A 19006-nucleotide genomic window follows, 5' to 3' on the forward strand; every position below is an offset into this window, starting at 1 on the left:
GTAGTTTTCTTAAGAATATACATCAATGGTGGTATGAAGAGAAATTTGATGGATCAAGAATATTTTTTTCTATACAAAAACTAAAGTCACTAAAAGAAAAGATTAAGAAATGGAACAAATATCATTTTAATAACATATTCAAAGATAAATTAGAGATTGAAGAAGAATTGAAAAATTGAAATGAAGAAATTGTCAAGAAAGGATATGATAATGATAAATACATCAAAGAAAAAAAACTTTTAGCAAAAGAAGAAATTTTATAGAAACAAAAATCAATAGAAACATGGTTGTTAGAAAGTGATAGAATTACCAAAAAAATTCACAATAGTTCTATCAACAAATTAAATATTAATAGAAAAGTAAAGATCAAGGATAATGTAGGAAGGGAAGTTGAAAATCCAAAGGAGATAGTAGAAACCTTCGTTAGTTATTATCCAAAAATTCTAAACAACTTTGAATCATCAAATCTAACAACCCAAAAAGAAATGTTAGGAGTTATTCATAAAATAATAACTACAAAAGATAGTAAAAACTTAAATAAGAAGCTAATGAGTTGGCAATAGAAACCTCTAGAAGATCCTAATCTAACTAAACAAGAAAATTTAGCATATGATGAATTCATAAGACAAAGGAAAAGCAATCATAAAGAGAGAAAGGAGAAAATTAATTTTGGTTGCATCACAAAATTGGGAAATATAGTGCAAAAAAGGGCTATGAACAAATCACAAACTCTCAAAGATGGGAACAAATAGAGATACCCTCAAATTTGTGTTTCGATCAAGTTTTTCTTCCCAAGGCTAGCATATTCCTTTAGGCAACCATACAAAATAGGATTGTTACAACAAAAAGGTTTACAAAAATGGGTTTTGAAGGCCCGTCAAGATGCCCCCTTTGTAAAAATGACTCAGAGATTGCTGAACACCTACTATATCAATGTTCCTTAACAAAATCATGATAGCATTGGCTTTGTCAAAAACTTAATCGGATCTCTACTTATTCAAAAAAACAATAGGATCACTTAAAGAGCTAGCCCAAAAATGGATACTCTAAGATATATAACAATCTTTGGGAAATTTCACCATCCATCTTACTCTGGGAAATTTGGAAAGAGAGGAATAGGAGAATCTTCTTAAACCAAGAATTATCAATACCTTCCCTTCTCAACAAAATAGAAGCATGCATAACAAAAGTTAAGAACAATGATCAAAGAAATTCAATCAAAGAAGAAGGATCCTTCTCAGGATGGGATGCAGACACACAAAAAAATTGTGTAAACTTATCAATCCCCTACTATTATACACCAAAACAAGAAAGATAGCTAGAGAAAATTGTAGATGGGAACCACCACCTACAAAATGGGCAAAATTAAACTTTGACAGAGCATCAAGAGGACATCCTAGAAGGGCAGATATATGATGCATCATCCACTCAATAAATACTTTTCAAATTAAAAGGGCAAAATATTTAGGGGATTATAAAAACTACATGGTAGAAATGGAGGCCCTCTTAGAAGGACTAAGACTTAGCCTAAATGCTATAAGGAGTATATATACACCCAACTGGAAATTCAACTCAAAACTAGAAGAATCTTTATCCCTATTAGATAATTTTGATGAAATTTAGATACAACACATATATTGGGAAGGTAATAAAATAGCGGATGAACTAGCCAATCTAGGAGCTAACGTGGAAGACACCCTCACCTTCAACCTCTAAAGTAGTTTTATTATATCAATCTTAGTTCAATAATATAATTAGCATCAAGTTTTTACCATCTCCAATTTAGTTCCATTTTTGCATATCCTATGGTATACATAATATGGTTCATAACTATGCATTACATCATTATTATTATTGTTGGAATAAGTATATGGGGAACAAAATACTGAGAGGGGGGGTGAATTAGGATCTTAAACTTTTAGCTTCAAAACCAATAACATAAATCCACACCTAATTCATCTCATAGATCTACCATTAAAACTTAAACACTGAAACATAAATGAAATACATCACATCCATAAAGAGTTCAACACATAACACAATGATTTGGTTACCTAGAAACACTTCAAGATGAAGGTAAAACTAGGGTGGTATAAAACCCATAAATCTTAACTGTTGCAACAATAATGCTAACCTATTAGGGTTACAATGTTTGATCATAAAATATGATCTACCCTGTGAGGGGTCTATCCTATTAAAAGCTTAAGAGACTACTAGGTCTCACCTTGTTAAAGGATTTTACACTCATAATGAAGTAATGACTCTATTAGGAGGTTTACATAGATCTGTTAAGACCACTCTATTAAGAGATTTACCTTCTCTCAATGAACAATAACTAATTTAGTAAGTGACCTTCATTTTTCTCTATAAGCTAATCTTGGGTCTCCTTTTGTTGTATCTCTAATTTGATCTCATGATCTGATAACTTTTTTCAGTCCTTCACTACTCTAATTTCTCTCTATCTTCTCTATCTTCAAGACTTTGTCTTCACTCCTTTACATGTGCATAAGGATACTTGTCCTTCTCTCTTCTTTCTTCTTCATACATGTATATGATTCTAGGGTTAGAATCCTCCTTGAATAGATGTTATGTGAAGGTTCCAAATCTTGATCAACAGCTTACACTTCATCATCTTTTGTCATTTCTATCCCATTTTTTGATTGGTTGAATTGCATGCCTTGGGATTAATACCTTCTATAATTATGCATGATCAACTCCTTAGCTGGTTCTTCAAATATTAAATATCATAGAAAATTTGGCCAAAATGGTGTACATATGTGTTTGTGTCATTACAAACGTATATGTCAAAACTGAACTACTCGGCACTTGAATGCTCTAATGCTCAGTCATGTAAACTTCTTCATGTTGTTTCTCAGTTCTATAATCCTATTTTCTTGGCACTTAGTAACTTTTCAACATGATCGGTCTCAACTATATCACTTAGCTCATTCATATGCTCGGTCATTACTGAATACTCAACAATTACTGTCCTACTCGATATAAGCATTGTATGATTGGTCTTTGCTAGCTAATTCAGTTGCAGTGATGACCTTGTAATCTTGCCTAGTAAATGACTAAGTTTTTGGATACTAATCAACAACATAGGCATAGAGTTCAACAATCTCCCCCTTTGACATTAGTGGAAAAAACACTTTGTCATGAATAAAATAATCATTTTTGTCAAAAAAATGAGAACTCCCCCTAAGACCATAATGTGATCATGTAAGATCTCATGTCAGATCTTTGATCTTCACATTGCTTCTCCTTGATTTATTTTTCCATATCCCCTTTTATTCTTTCATATCCCCTTTATTCTTTCATATCCCCTTATTTTTGTCACTGATGGAACTTGGGGTTGCATGGGCTAATTGATACTTATCAAAAAATTGTTGATGACTTGCCACAATATTGGTATAGCCTGTATTCCATCACTCATGTACTTGCTCCAAATTTTGAAACTGAATTTCTAGCTCAACAGCTAGATCAATGAATCATACAATATGTGAAAATTGTATTTCCTTCTTCAAAATTTCTTTTGCAATAGAGACCACCTTCTGAATAATCTCTATGTGTGGCACTAACTTAAGTTGAATCAGCATCAACTTGTGCATGATCTTTATATCTCTAGCCATGAACTCGGCTAACCTTTTTTGACTGAATGTCAGTTCACTATAAGAGGATGAGCTTGAACTTGTATTCTTGCCCAATGTAATAACATTCACTCTTATGTTTGCATGCAATAGATCAAATGAGCATGTAGTATTTGTTGTAAAGAAATCTATATAACACAATTTCAAATATAATAAATTAAAGGTTTTCAAAATTGTTATTAGGTTTGTGATTGATGTAGAAAGCTCAACTTATCTATGTACAAGTTCCTATGAAACTTTTTGTAGCACTTTATGCTACATTCTTCTCTCAGGCCACTGTAATAATTTTTCATTGGTGTCTATGTCTTTTGTCTAAATTTTATCAACTAAACATATTAGTTGATCCAAAATTGTATGTTGATTGTTTAGATCTATAATCCCAAGTGCATCTATAAAAATATCTTTGATAGTATGTAGTACATATCTTCTCTTCTGCTCTCTACTCAGTTGTTCTTGCTTTGCCTTAGGACTCAACAAGGTTTATAGCTCTTGCATCTATTCTAATGTAAGATTATTCAAATCATACATAGGTAATGTAATTACCTCATCCAGTCTCATTGACTCATCATCTTCCTCTCTTGAATGAGTTGCATCCAGAGATTGAGGGTGTATCACTAGGTAGTGATAATTTCAATTGTTTCCCCTTTTCACTCGACTTGGACTTTGGTTGTTGCACTTGTGTAGAAATCACCTATCGCATAGGTGTTACATTTGTAGGTTATGCAACCTTTGTACTTGGAAATTGAATAAGAGATTGAGTAGCCTCTTTCTCTTTCTATTTTACTTCATCCTCTACCAATTTAGTGCATGAGTCTTTATAAAAAAAAAATCTCCTTTTTCAAAATTGGTATACAAGTCAATGGTCTATATACAATTATAGCCTTACCAGGCTGCTCGACACTTTCATCCTTTGTTACTGATATGACATTAATATCATCCATCTTCTTATTTTCAAGCTTTAGATATTCAACTATCCGTAACAAAATTGAGTTAGTACAGAGTTTTCTTGAGTCATTTATTAAGACTTGAATTTCCTCTTTTGTTAGTATATTTGGATTAGGTGGAGGGGTGTCAGTGCCACCTTCAATTATGACTGTATCTTTCTATTCACACCGATTGACAAGTTGTTCAATCTCCTTGGTCAGCTTGGTCATTTCTTGTTTGTATTCATCTTCAAATTCTATGGCATCTTGACCTTCCCTCACTTCCACAAATGGAGTAAGAAATTCAAATGCTTCTTTCCATACCCGAATACTATCTTGCTTAATTTCATGAACTTATTTTTCAAAACTTTATATGCTCTATCCCTCAGGATAAACTTCTTGAAAAAATATTTAAGGGCTATAGACATATGAGTCTTCCCTAAATCTAACATAGCTTGTGCCAATGTTTTCTCTCTTATTTCCTTCTTAGTGGACAATGCCCATTTATACTTAGCATCCATTCTTTTGTACAATTCCATTGGAAATCTAGCTCCCAATTCTAGGAGTGTATGCCTGAACTTGATCATCATATCTATCATTGCGCCTTCAAGCTTAACTTGATCATCATTACTCAAAGTATCATATTGGATATCTTTGGATCCCAAAATACTTTCAAATTCTACCAATTTTTCAGATACCTGATCCACAGGCATTAGAGGGAGTCTCTTCACTATTTAAAGTTTGCTAGGTTCATTAAACTTGATCTTTTCATCATCTTGCTCCTCCTCTTGTGCAATGAACAATTTTTTCTTTGTCTTAGCTTGAACTTTAGTCAGTTTCCTCTTCCTGGATGGACTTCCTATCAATAGCTCGATAGGGGGCTATGCAGTCCTTTTCCTGGTGATGATCACCTTTCTCTTTGGCCTTTGAGGTGTCATTATTTCTTGCATGTCCTTATTTATGCCTACACCTTAGGTTCTATCACAACAACCTTTTTCTATTTGGTGGCCCTTGGCTTCACAACAACAAGTTATTTTCCTTTTCCTTCCTCGGCCTCTATAAATTTTCCTAACCCTTCTTCTTGTTCTTTATTTCTAGCCTTGGCAACCTTTCTTTTTCTTTGCTTCCTTACTTTAGGTGTGTCAAATTCAAGAGTCATCTCAATAATTACAGTCTCATATGTGCTAGATCGCTCATCACTAGCACCCATGTCCTCTACCAAAAGTGCAATAATTGTTGTAGTTACCTCATCTACATTTACTTCATAGGGAATTGGCCTTAGCCATGCATACACAAAATTTGTATCCACAATGAAACATGCTTCATCATAATATTTGTCTACAATTGACTTTGGAATTCTAATTCTATTCTTCATCTTAACCTTGAATTCTTCAAAATAGTTTTCCATTACTGCTTCAAAATTCTCTCCCAATATACTTATTAAATCACTTAGTTGCTCCATAGTAGTTCTATTCTTGTCCCATGCAACTATTCCAATGGTAGGAAAATAGTTCTACACATAGAAAAATATGCAAACTAACAGAGATCCAAACTTACAAGAGGTGTTCTTTGCTTTTCTCACTACCTCTAGATTCTCTGTAAGTTGGTGAAGTTGTAGCTTAGAAAGATCATATGAATGATCCTTCTTCACAATTTTGTAGCCCAAATCTACTACTACACAGGGCACGTTGTTCAATCTACTAGATTGATAGAATTTATGTGCAATCACATGAATAGAAAATTTAATTAATAGGTTTGCAATTCCATCAATTGACATTCCATGACCATTCCAATTTTCCTTGGTCAAATTTTCAATTTCATTCTTTGTTCCACTCCTTATGCTCTTTGGTCGATCCAACATAGGGTACCCGGTTACCCTGTGAATGGTTGTCATCTTGATTTTGATTGGCCCACCTTCTAACCATATTTTCATATCATGAATGCGGTTGTGCACAACTTTAATCCATTTGACTTTAAAAACTTTAGGAAATCCTAGGGCATGGGTAAGCCCTATCTTGACAATGATCTTATATTCTTCCATTAGGATTCCATTAGCGTATAGCTTCTCATTAGATATTCTTATCTCAAAATATTTGATTTCTCCAACTATACATAAATAGCACAATCTTAAATCTTGAGCAGTCAAGACTCTGGGTGAGATTGATGATAAAGTTATGATCTCATCAATGGTGTTTTCAATATTAACTGAATTTTTTTAATTAGGATGAGGACTTTGATTTTTCCTACTAATTCGTGCACTACTATCCTTCATTATTTCAATTCTAGATATCATTACAAACTAGGGTTGTAAACAAAATTTTGCAAATATCTTCACTAAATACTTAAGTCAGCACTAAGAATGATACTTACTTTGTTCCACAAATTCATTGTTAAATTGTTGTGATTCTTTTGCTCTAGTCACTAAAATCACTTTGATCACCTTGAAATCTTCTTGTGAGCTCTTTGATCACTTGGTGAATGAAAATCAATCACCAAATTCGATAAACACCTTCAAGCTTTCATTTTAGGTCTGTAATAAATGTCTTTGTACTTGGTGTATGACAACTAGCTTGGTCTCTATTTTCTCTTGGTCAAGGTTACTTACTCAGCCATAACCAATTCATTTGGTCAGTATGTTATCTTCCTTGATCACTCAATCAATAGACTATACGATTTATGCTCAGTACTTGATGATTTTCTTTTTTTAATAGTTCTTAATACATCTTTACTTATGAAGATATGAACTTTTATCACTTTTATGCTAGGAACTGATGTAAAATATAACATTAAGTATATAGTTCCTACATGCTTTCTTTTCTTTACTGAGATGTGGTGTGATCACCTAATCCATTAGATTGGGTGATCACAGTTTCATCTGCTCTACTGCTTCCAGCTCTCACTATCTCTATCCATATTTTATTTCTTTCAAGTTTGTCACTTCCATTACTTGGTGTTGGCGCTAGTGTTCTAGTTTTGCAATTTCTACTGATGTGTCCAACTTTGAGACAACTGAAACATATTATCTCTACATTTAACCATTTCTTATCATTTCCTTTGAAATGTATTTTTATAAAATTCTCTAGAATGTGTCCATATTCTCCATAATACTGAAAATTGTACCATGTATTGTAATCCCAATTGCAAGAATTATCTTTCCTCATTGTATGAGTTTATTTTTTCAAGTAACCAATTTGACTTTTTCTCGAGTCTACACTCATGAGCTCTATGTCCATACTTTTGGTAATTGTACCAATGAACTTAGAATTTAGATACCTTTCTGGTTGAGTCATTTTTCTTTGATCTACATTAATGTGCTTGATGTCCTGCTTTCTTGAAATTAAAACAATTACCGTTTGGTTTAGGTTTTGGAATTTTCTTACCATTTCTATTCTTGTAAATGTTGACTATGTGACCAATTTTCCCACTGTAATGACATGTAGGTTGTTGGAAATGTGGTATAGACTAGGTAACTGAGGGGGGGGTGTTGAATCAAGAACCAATAATTTTTTTACTTTTATTTTTCAATTAAACCTTCACAATATAATTTGATCTAATTGCATGCATGAAATACTGAAAGCAATAAAACATTCATAACACTTGACATGGTATTTGGTAACCCAAAAACTGTCTAAATAGAAAGTAAAACTGGGATAGGGATGATACCCACAAGCTTTATTACTATAGTATAAAGTTAGCCTATTAAAGCTTATAATTGATCACTTCTAATGATCTTCCCTGTTAGGAGCAATAGGGACTATTAGGTCCACCTTGTGAAAGGATTACAACATACAATAAAGTATGCACTCTGTTAGGAGATTTAGTAAAGGCTATTAAGTCCACCTTGTTAGAGTATTTTACTAATGCACCTATTAGGATGAATCAGTGGTTGATCTTTGATGTGTAAATTAGTTTGCTAAATGAGATTCCTTTGAAATATAATGGTCACCTGACTGTGATAGATCAGAGTCTACTTTTTCTTATAGTTCTTGTAGCCTTCTTAAGCACTCATGTTGCTTCTTTCTTGATTCACTTCTATTTTTTGGATATGATAATATGTATTACATACATATCAATCCAATAAATTACCTTCTATAGTTGGATACAACACCTAATTCAAACAATCTTCACTAAGTCGGCTTACTATTGTAACTCTCGTTTTGAAGACCACTTGGGTGATATTTTGACACTCAGTAACAATATCAACTCGAAAGACTCTGGCTTTCATTTGACACTCGTGTTTAGTCTACATTGATCACTCTGGAGTAGTAGGAACTCATTTAGCGTTGGGTGACTTGGTGAATATTGAAGAACTACATAGACTCAGTTGACACTGAAGCTCAATCAACGCTACCTTCATTCTGCTTCATTAACACACTGTAGCTCAGTAGACATTGATAAACTTAGTAGACACACTAGAGCTTAGTTAACATTGAGACCTTCATCAATTACACTAATGAGCTTTGTAGCAACTGATATTTTCTTGTGGAGTTTGGTAGCAACTGCTAAGCTTGGGAGACTCTTCTTTTTGCATATGGAGCTCGGTAGCAATGTAAACAACTGACTAAGTGTTAAGCCACTAATTGACAAATGATTTGACCATAAGGTCAATAATCTCCCCCTTTGGCATTAATGACAAAAAACACTTATCATACCAAAAATCTGAATACTCAAAATACAAGTCAAAACTCCCCTATTAACATGTCTAGGTTTGTAACTCGATTTTGACTATTGTCTGTTGCTGCTTCTCGGTAACCTCTGACTTTGTTTTTTGATTTTTCAAAATTGTTTTTGTAAACATATTTTTTGCTATATATATATATATATATATATATATATATATATATATATATATATATATATATATATATATATATATATATATATATATATATATATATATATATATATATATACATACATACATACATCTTTCATAATGTACATACATTTCCTTCTTCTATATATACATTCCCCTTGATTTAGATATGATATGCATTCCCCCTTGATTTTGACACAGATGCCAAAATTGCATAACTACAAGGTAATGCCAAAATGTGAAAGGAAATCACTATGTACCTTCAAAAGTATGGACATTTTCTTGTCCCAATTCTCTTGTCAAACTTTTGAACTATGCAAAGCTATCTACACCTCTATTGATAGCTCCATTATGTGATCAACTATAGAGAAATTATTGTCATGGATCAATGTTTTCCCATGTGAAATATATTTTTGCATTACATCCATGTTAAAAAGTATCATGCCCTATATTTATGTTAGTGTGGCCCTTATCCTGGCTTCTTCCCTCAACAATTTTTCCTGTAGATCTGTCAGATATTTGATTTTCATAAAATGTGTAAAACTACTGCTAGGATCAAGTGACAACTAGTGTGCACTTGCCTTTATATCAACATCTATCTTAGATAACTTATCCTTTATCTCTTTAGTAAAATTTTATGTGTCACTCAACTTCATAAATAAAGTAATAATATTATTTACATAATCTTCAAATGTAGCAAGAATGGTAGATAATTCTACTTGATCAATGGGTATTTTTTGAGCCACCATCTCCAAAGGTTTATTTTAAAATTTCCTTTATGCTCTCTATAGAAGTTTTTCTTGTCCATTCACTTCCTTTATGAATAATGTCAACAAGTTGATCCAAAATTGGTTATTTTTCATCAATCTCAATGTTAATTGCATCAATAAATATGCCCTTGATATCTTCAAGAGCTTGATTTTTCTTTTTCTTCTCTTATCTGAGCTTTTGTTGTTTAGTCATTTTCTTCCATAGCTCACCCAAGGTATCCATTTGATTAGGGGTTAGATTGGAAAGATCCCAATTTGGTATTACAATATCTTCCTCTAGATCCATTTCCTTAGTAGAGGCTTCTACCTCTTTACCCTTTTCAACAGAAGGAATAATCCTTTGCTCAACTACTTTTTTCTTGGTTGATGCTTAACTTCAACTATCATTGCACTTATTGTAGATACACTTGGTAAAGAAACAATGTTGTTGACTGAAAAAATAATAGTGAGAACAGGAAAACTTACTAATGTTGACTATGACTTAGTTTGATCCACTGTTGTAACAACTAGAACTTGTTGCTCGGTAGATGAAGTTGTCAGCATAGCACTCAGTAGGATGGTTCCAACTATCAATTGGGTGCTTGATGGAATAGTGTTTACCACAATTGACTTGGTAGTGGCCTTCTCTGAGCTAGATTTCACTAAGGCTTTGCTCAAAGAGAGTGGGAGGGAGGCCATTACCTCTATTGCTATCTTCTCAAGATTTGAGTCTTCAATACTCTGAATTTCAAGAAGATATCCTCCTCCAGTTTGATCCTCTTCATCCTTTTCATCCACATATCAATTTCATCATCATTTGTCTCCTCATCATCTTTCTTAAAGTCATCTATTTTCACAACCTCTTCAATAGGTTTATGTAATCCATAGATTTTATTCCATGCAATTGTGTTAGACTTCACAACTAATTCAATATCTTTTGATAGGATTAGGAATGCATTGAATCTGAGGGTCAGTTTTTGTTCATTTTCCTTCAATGATTCCTTCACTTCCTTGTCAGAAAGATTTGGCATAAGTTGTCTCAAGGTTTGTTCTCTGATCTCCCTGACAATATTTAATGCATTCTCCCAATGATGTGTAACTGTCTTCAATAGGATATCAAGAACTTGTTTAGTCAGTTCCTTTGGGGAGTACTTCCACTTTTCCATCTTAGCCACTAAGGCTTCTTCAACTAGTTTATGTTTTTCCTGAGTTCTTGATTCATACTTCAAAAATTTGAAATCAGACATACCTCCACCATCTTGAATTCTTTGCAGTCTTTGTTCAAAGGTGAGGGTTGATCTTTTGAATGTTACTTGTTGGTCTTCTTCTTCATCATCATCATCATCCAATTTGAGTTTCTTCTTAGATTTTTTAGATTGCCTGATGAATATAGCAAGGGATGACTTTGTTGGCCTTCTTATTATAACCTTCCCTTTCTTCTTGGGAGGCTCCTCCTCTTTAGATTCATTTACCTCTACATGTTCTTCTTCTCCTTCCTCTTCCTCAATGTCTTCTTTGCCTTTTGTCAGTAGAAGAGAAGAGTTGGTCTTCTTGGTTTCCTTCAAGATTTTCTCAAATTTCTTTTTTCCTCTCTTCAAGGCTTGAGGAAGCTTGATCTCCAATTAAATCCTAGCCTTGGCTTCTTCATAGGTACCAAAATATGGTGCCTTGGGGTCCACTGGCTTATTCACAAGAGCCTCAATTATATCCCTTGTATCATCAATGTTAACCTTATATCCAAGAGGCTTAACTCATGCCACTCTTGCCCTTACTTCCTAGATATGTACTTTGTCACAATCCACAAGAAAATAGATATCTTGCTCATAGTATTCCAATAGCTTCTTGAGAATTATGTATCTACTTTATATTTTCTCCTTCAAGGTTTCAAAGTATGTATCCATTATGCCTTCAAAATTCTCTCCCATTTTTGCTATGAACTCATTAATTTGATATATAATTGGTGTATCTTTCTTCCATGCCACATTGCCTTTGGAAGGAAAAAAAATTGAACATAAAAGAATAAGGAGGTCAAAAGAGATCCAAACTTGCATGGATTATTCTTCGAAATTCAAATGCTCTGCATTTTTTTGCTCAGTTGGTTCAATAGCAACTTGGCAAGGTTGAAAGACAAGTTGTTCTTCATAGCTTTGTATGCTAGGTTAATAGCTTCGTATGGAACATTGTTTAGATGACTCGAGCTATAGATCTTGTGGGAAATAACATGGATGTTGAATTTGATCTCCATTTTAGTTACACCATTCAATTTCATCCCTCTTCCATCCCACTTGGCAAGAGTCCTTTTAGCCAATTCAACTTGATCTAGGGTTTTAGTGGTTTTTTCCTTGTTAAGAATAGGCACCACTGTGATTCTATAAATCATATGAATTGGTGATTTGAATTGGTTGATCCAACCATAAATGCATGTCATGAACTTAGCTTAGAATAAACCTAATCCACTTTCCTTGAAAATATCTTGGCATATGCAGGATATGTGTTAAACCTTTTGTTTCCAAATGCTTGTGTTTGGGTTCCAAATTCTCATCCACACATAGCTCATTATACACCTGGTTCATTTCTAGGTTCCTAATTCTTGGATAGAATAGTGATGATATGACAAAATATTGTGAATTAGAAGTACCTTAGGAGGAATCTATGATTGAGTTCCAATTGGGTCAAGTTCTTTTGTAATTGTTGGACTCAATTTGAATGTTGGGGCCTTTCAATCAACACCTCAGACCAACATTTATGAACCTTTCTTCACTTTGTTGTTGGAAGATGCCATACTTCTTGATAATGCTTTGAATGCAAGAATAAACTTTGATGAAATTGCTATAAATTGCTTAGGGGCTCTAGAATAATCTTCACTCTTATCTCTGAAAGTTCGCAGTGAAACAATAACCTTCAATTTCTCCTTTTTAACAAAATTTTGTCTTTAAGATTGCCATTAATGCATCATACAATAGTTGCCTCGGTGACAAGTTGTTCAACATGGCTAAGTCTTCAACACCCAAAAGATACCTTTGACTCGGTAAGGTCTCTAAACATGGAAGGAACTTCAACTTGGTAAGAACTTTGAACTCTTTAGAGTCTTCAACTCGACAAGACCTTTGATCTCTCCATCTGCATCCAAGCTCGCTTAGGTCTTGCAACCAGATACTTGGTAAGATTTAAGACATCACTTGAATAGTCATTCCAACATGGTGACCCCAATGCATTGAAATGTTGATATGGATCTTATGCTTGCTAACTAGAACTGATGTGAGATATCTCCTTTTGAATCATAGTTCCAATAATCTCCATGGCTAAATAGTTTGAAATGTTTGAGTCACCCAACTCATTGACTTGGATGTCAATACTTTCATTACTTTGGCTTGCATTCTCTAGAGACTTCTCTATCCATTGCTACCTCATTTGACTTCTGATATTGTTTTTTTCATCTTCAACTCTTCCTTGGTTCATATAGTTCATGGCAATATGTCCAAGTTCTATACATACAAAACATCTATTTGTAGTGTCTATCTTCCTCTTGTGATTTTTTATATAATTTTATCCAATGTGCCCATACTCACCACAATAGTGACATATGTACCATGTGTTGTAATCCCAACCAAATATAGCTTTGACAATTTGTTCTACTGGGTTCCATTTCTTGGTCTTGCATTATGAGGATTTGTATCCTTGTCTATGGCAATTGAAACACTTTCCTTCAAACTTAGGCTTCTTTGTGCATTCACTTGCTCTATGTCATGGTTTGTTACAATTGTAACACTTTCAATTGAACTTTAATTTACCATTGCTCCTGTTGGCCTGGTTTTTCACCACCCTTGTTTTGTTGTATTCAGCAGTGAAAAACCCTAAATGTGTACTCCAAGTAATTTGAAATTTGGTAAAATGAAAACCTAGGCAAAAAATTCACCAAATAACCTTGTGCCTTGCCTTGTTTGGCCCTAGCCTTTGAAAACCTTAGAAAGTATCATTTCAAATAAGTTTTGCTGGGACATTTCTATCCTAAAGTTTTATTTATGTAAGAATGACCTTTTTAATCTTTTGATAAACCTTATAAAGCTTGACTTAATTGCAATTTCTTTCAAGCATCGTAGATCCTTCTAAGATCAAGGGTTGAGGCTTGCTCGCAATATGGATCTGCAAGGTTTTTAAATATTGCGGGCAAGTGCCTTTTCAACACATAACCCCTACTGATGTTCAAACCTTAGTGGGCCATAAAAGTTTTTGTTGTCAGAATCAGTCAGACCTTTTGCAGAGTTGTCAGTGTTCCCCGTGCATGTTTTGAAATTCTTGCAATATCATTGGCTCATTCTTTAATGAAGGTATTATTTTATAGTTTAGATTTTATGATCGTTGATTTAGCAAGCATCAAGGGCTAGCGCTTGCCTACAATATGAAAGTACACAAGTTTTAAGAAATGCGAGCAAGCCCCTTACTGACGCGTGGCATAGTGTGACATTAGGGGCCCACCTTTCTCAGAAGATAATAATAGCTTATCTTCTGTGGCATTTGTCAAGTGAGTTAGAATACAAAGGAAGTGTCTCATTGGTCCATCTAGCTGACTAGGTATACAGTTGTGCAAAATTTTTAATCAACATAGATTTAAACAAGATCGACGGAATGCGCTTGCCTGCAATATGGAATTGATCGACTTTTAAATAATGTGGGCATGTGCCTTTGTAATGTGTGGAAAAGTGGGACCGAGCCTTGAAAGGAATGCTAAGTCATGCCATGCTAGAAAGGTCAGATGAAGTAAAGCACGCTCATTAGTGGAATATGACAGGTTTGTCGAGTTGTAAGTGGTGATGTCATGGGCACGAAAACTTTAAGTGCTACAATCAGAGTAGTTAGAGCACACTGGTTAAAATATTATATTTTATTGGTTAGACAAGCTAAGTGGGTAGTTAAAGAAAAAGATTTGGACTCACCGTCGAGCTGGGTAAGATTGACAAAGAGCGCATGCCCACAAAAAGAAGTTGCAAGAATTTTAAGTAATGCAGGCATGAGCCCTTTTGACACGTGGTCGAGGGCTATCAAATTTTTAAAGCTTTTTGTGTTTTCAAATAAAGTCATGTGATCATTATAGGATCAACGCGTTGAATTCAAAGTTGAGGCAGAAACACGAAAAATAACGGCTATAAGAGTTAATATGATTCAGAGTTCCTTCGTGCAACCTTAATGCATGGGTATAACATAAAAAATTTCCATTACTAAATCACAAAGTTACAGATATTCTCAAGAACAACAGGATTTCTAAGGCTAGGGCATGGAATTTCACAGTGATTTTAGCAAAATTGCAGAGAAAATTGCAGAGAAAGAAGTGCAAAGTTAGCAAGTAAGTAACCTGTAACCATAAGAAATCCAAAATTTGTTGTTGTAAGAGTTTAAAATTTTAGAAGATGCCTCCACGGAAGGAGTTTTCTGGGAAAACTGATTACTTAAAGAGGGTTGTGCATGATGATTTCCTAGAACAATGTCCCTTATCAGTCAATGAAATAACTAAAGGAAGGGAACTCATTCCTAAGAACCCTAGGGTAGTTGTCACTAAGGGTTTCTATGATAGGGCAAACTGGGTAAGAGATGCCCAAGTATCTATGGGAGGTTTGCAATTGTTCAAAAAATGGTGTTCAAAAAGGAATTTAGATACCCCCATGAGCAATGTATGGGAATTTGATATTGGAAAATTAACAGTCCCTACAATTTTCGTTGATAGTGATCTATTGATTGACCTAGCTAAGAAATATGATCCTATTACGAGTTGGGTGAAGAATCATTCTAGAGTGAATCTTTTTAGGGTTTTCCCTAAGCTTCTCGGTGAAGTTTTTAACCTTAACCCTAACCACATTGTACATGAAATCATTGATATGGATGATTTGCAAGTAAGATATGATGCACAAAGAATATACTTGAGGACAGGGCCATTACAGGAGCATGCTGCTAAAATTGGAACCTTGTCTGTGATTACTGCTAGCACACCCGAGCCATTACTAAAAAGACATTTTAACCCTAGGGCTCAGGAATTATATATTTCTCTTTGTAAATTTTTTGGAATGAATGAAGTTGAGTAGATCCCAAGCTCAATTGCCCTCATAATGGCTCAAATTCTTCAATTTGGGACGAGCACTATTATAGATTTTGCTACCTTCCTTGCAAAGGAGATTCACAATGGTTTGGTGGGAATAGCAACGGGAAAAGTGGATAAACCTTTCTGTTGGTATTCATTGCTCATGTATGTATGTTTGTATAAGGGACTTGCCTTCTTCTTTAAGGGTATAGAGCTGGAAATAACTAGAAATGGAGAGAGAAATCCAGTATAGTTGTGGAGTGTGGATATGAACTTAGAAGCCATAGATGCCAGTTATGTCAAGTTTGACAGATGTTTTGCATCAAAGCTTAGATTTCTTTTGAGAGGAGACAGCCCTAGAATTCCACAAGCACTATTAGAATTGGTCAAACCCAAGGACCATGCAAAAAGACTATTGGTTAGGCATAATTGGGGGGATATCATTCCCTATAATGTTTCAATAGTGATAAGAGTATATGGCTTCCTAGGAAAGCCTCATGTGCTGCCATTTCATGTGCCTTTGAAGATAGGAATTGTTGAGTTGTTATGGCAAATAGGCACTATAGATGAGAGGGAGTTGCCTAAGAAGGGTACATTTTTTCCAATTGTTACTGTGGCACATGATTTTTTTTTGTAAGGAAAGGGTGGAAGCATTTGAATTTGTTCTTAGATAGATATAACATGGCAGAGTCTCATGAGCTTCTTGCATGGTGCAACAAGTTTACTATTGAGAGGATGTGATTAGAAATGTTTTTACTTTGCAAGAACAAGAATTGAGAAAGGAGAAATGGATAGTATTTAGCAAAACCCTAGAATTCATTAATGCTTTTGACCTCCATTATGATCCATTGAAAGAAAAGAAATACCGGGGAGCCAAGATGTAGGCATTAATGAATAATTTTGTTGTGATAATACAAGCCATGAATGAGAAGAAGGATGCATATGTCAAGGCTTATCCAGACAAGGCTGTAGAGGTGCAGAAGAGAATAAACAATAGAAATATGGTGTCTCCTGGTTAGTACACTTTGTAGAAAAGGGCAGGATATGTAATGATCCAGAATGTGCAATAGGCTCCCCCTCAGCAGAGACCAAGGCCAGAAAGCCCACCTACAACCAGTGCTCCAAAAAGACAAAAGTTAGACCAAGGGTCTTCTTCCCAAGTGGAGCAATATTCCCCAAGCCAATCTCCAATTAGGATTGGTGATGAAACATCTCTAAGAGAGTAGCTTAAACAAATTGGTGGAGAGGGAGATGTAATTGTTACCTCCACAGATTTGGAGATTGGAGAGCCATGAGAACCACCTACACCTTCCTTGGATTTAACTATTGTTGATTACCAAGGTAAGGAAATTGATCCAATAGTTTCCCAAGCCTCTAAGAAATTTATTAATGATGAAAATTTTGTGAAATCTAGGGCATTTGCTCAATTTTTATGGAGCTAAATATAGGAAATTTTGAGAAGACTTGTGAAAAGATAAAGGCAGAGCAACCTGATAAATCAGACTTTGTTATTAAAGAAGAGGTAAAATCTAAGTTTCTAAATGATTTTGCTCAATTTACACCTAAGGCCGGAAGGCAAGTAATTAGACAGTTAGGAGTCCTTATTTTGCCTGAATGGGATATAGTGAATGCTATAGTTTTTGATTCAGTAAGGAAACAAAAGGATGTCCAGCTTAAGATTGAAGAAGAGATATTACAGGCTCATAGGGGAGTCAAGTTTAGTGATGACAACCAAGCCCTTATTATTTGGTCAATTGAAAAAAGAGACAAGACCAGAATGCAGGAAATCTCTACTGCATAGCATACTGGTCATTGACAGTTTTTAGGGCTGGTGAGGTAGGTAGTAAACAGATAATAGGAATGGCCTCAAAAATGTTAAAATTTGGTAGTGTTGTATCTGGCTAAGAAGAAGATAGATTTTCCCAACTCAATGCTAGGTTTGAAGAATTTTTGAAAGCATATGAGGAAAGGGGTATATAGATACAGTCATTGGAAAACAAAGTATCTCAAATGGAGAAGGTACTGGGAAAAAGAAAAGTAGGAGAATCTAGCAGACCCAGGATTGTATACCCTCCCAAGCCACCTATTGAACCTTTCAAGTCCACTCCAATTGTTGAAGTACTAGATACCCCAGAAAGACCATCATTCTACACTACAGAGGAGTTTGAGGAAGAAAAGAATAAATTGTATGCACTGCATATAGAACTAAATAATCAATTTGAGGAGAAAATAAGGTAGGGTATAATGTATTTAGTAGATAGAATTGAGTGGCCATCATTTTTTGATTTGTTATCAGGGATTGCAACTATCAGGGATGAATTGAAGAAAATGAAGCTACATTCAAACCCCTCATGCAAAAATGGACAGAAAGAAATAGAGATATCACTATTATGTGTATATCCATCATTCAATACCATGTCATCAAATAGAATAGATCTTTGATTTTCTTAATAAATTTCAAGGTTTTGATGATAAACAAGATTCTTTTCAAAAAAGATTAATTATTTTTTTTTCTCAGTATATTGTAGAGAAGTTTGATTTATTCCCTTGTGCTTTAAAGACCATTGATAAAGTGAAGGAAAAGGAAGAATGGAAGAGGGAGCTAGATGAATTCTTTTGTGAAAGAATAAATAAGGTTATAAATGAAACAGGATATTTGTTATGTGCAATGAAAAATGAGGAGTTGGTTAAAGTGCAAATATTCTACAACTCCATCAGAAAAGAATTGGTTGATATAGAGGCAGTTGCAAATTCTTTAATAACTATACAAAGGAAGGTTCTAAATTTTGATTGGCCAA

Source organism: Cupressus sempervirens, chromosome 10 (assembly GCF_028749045.1).
Source record: "Cupressus sempervirens isolate cs-2001-9-10 chromosome 10, ASM2874904v1, whole genome shotgun sequence".
NCBI classification, from domain to species: Eukaryota; Viridiplantae; Streptophyta; class Pinopsida; order Cupressales; family Cupressaceae; genus Cupressus; species Cupressus sempervirens.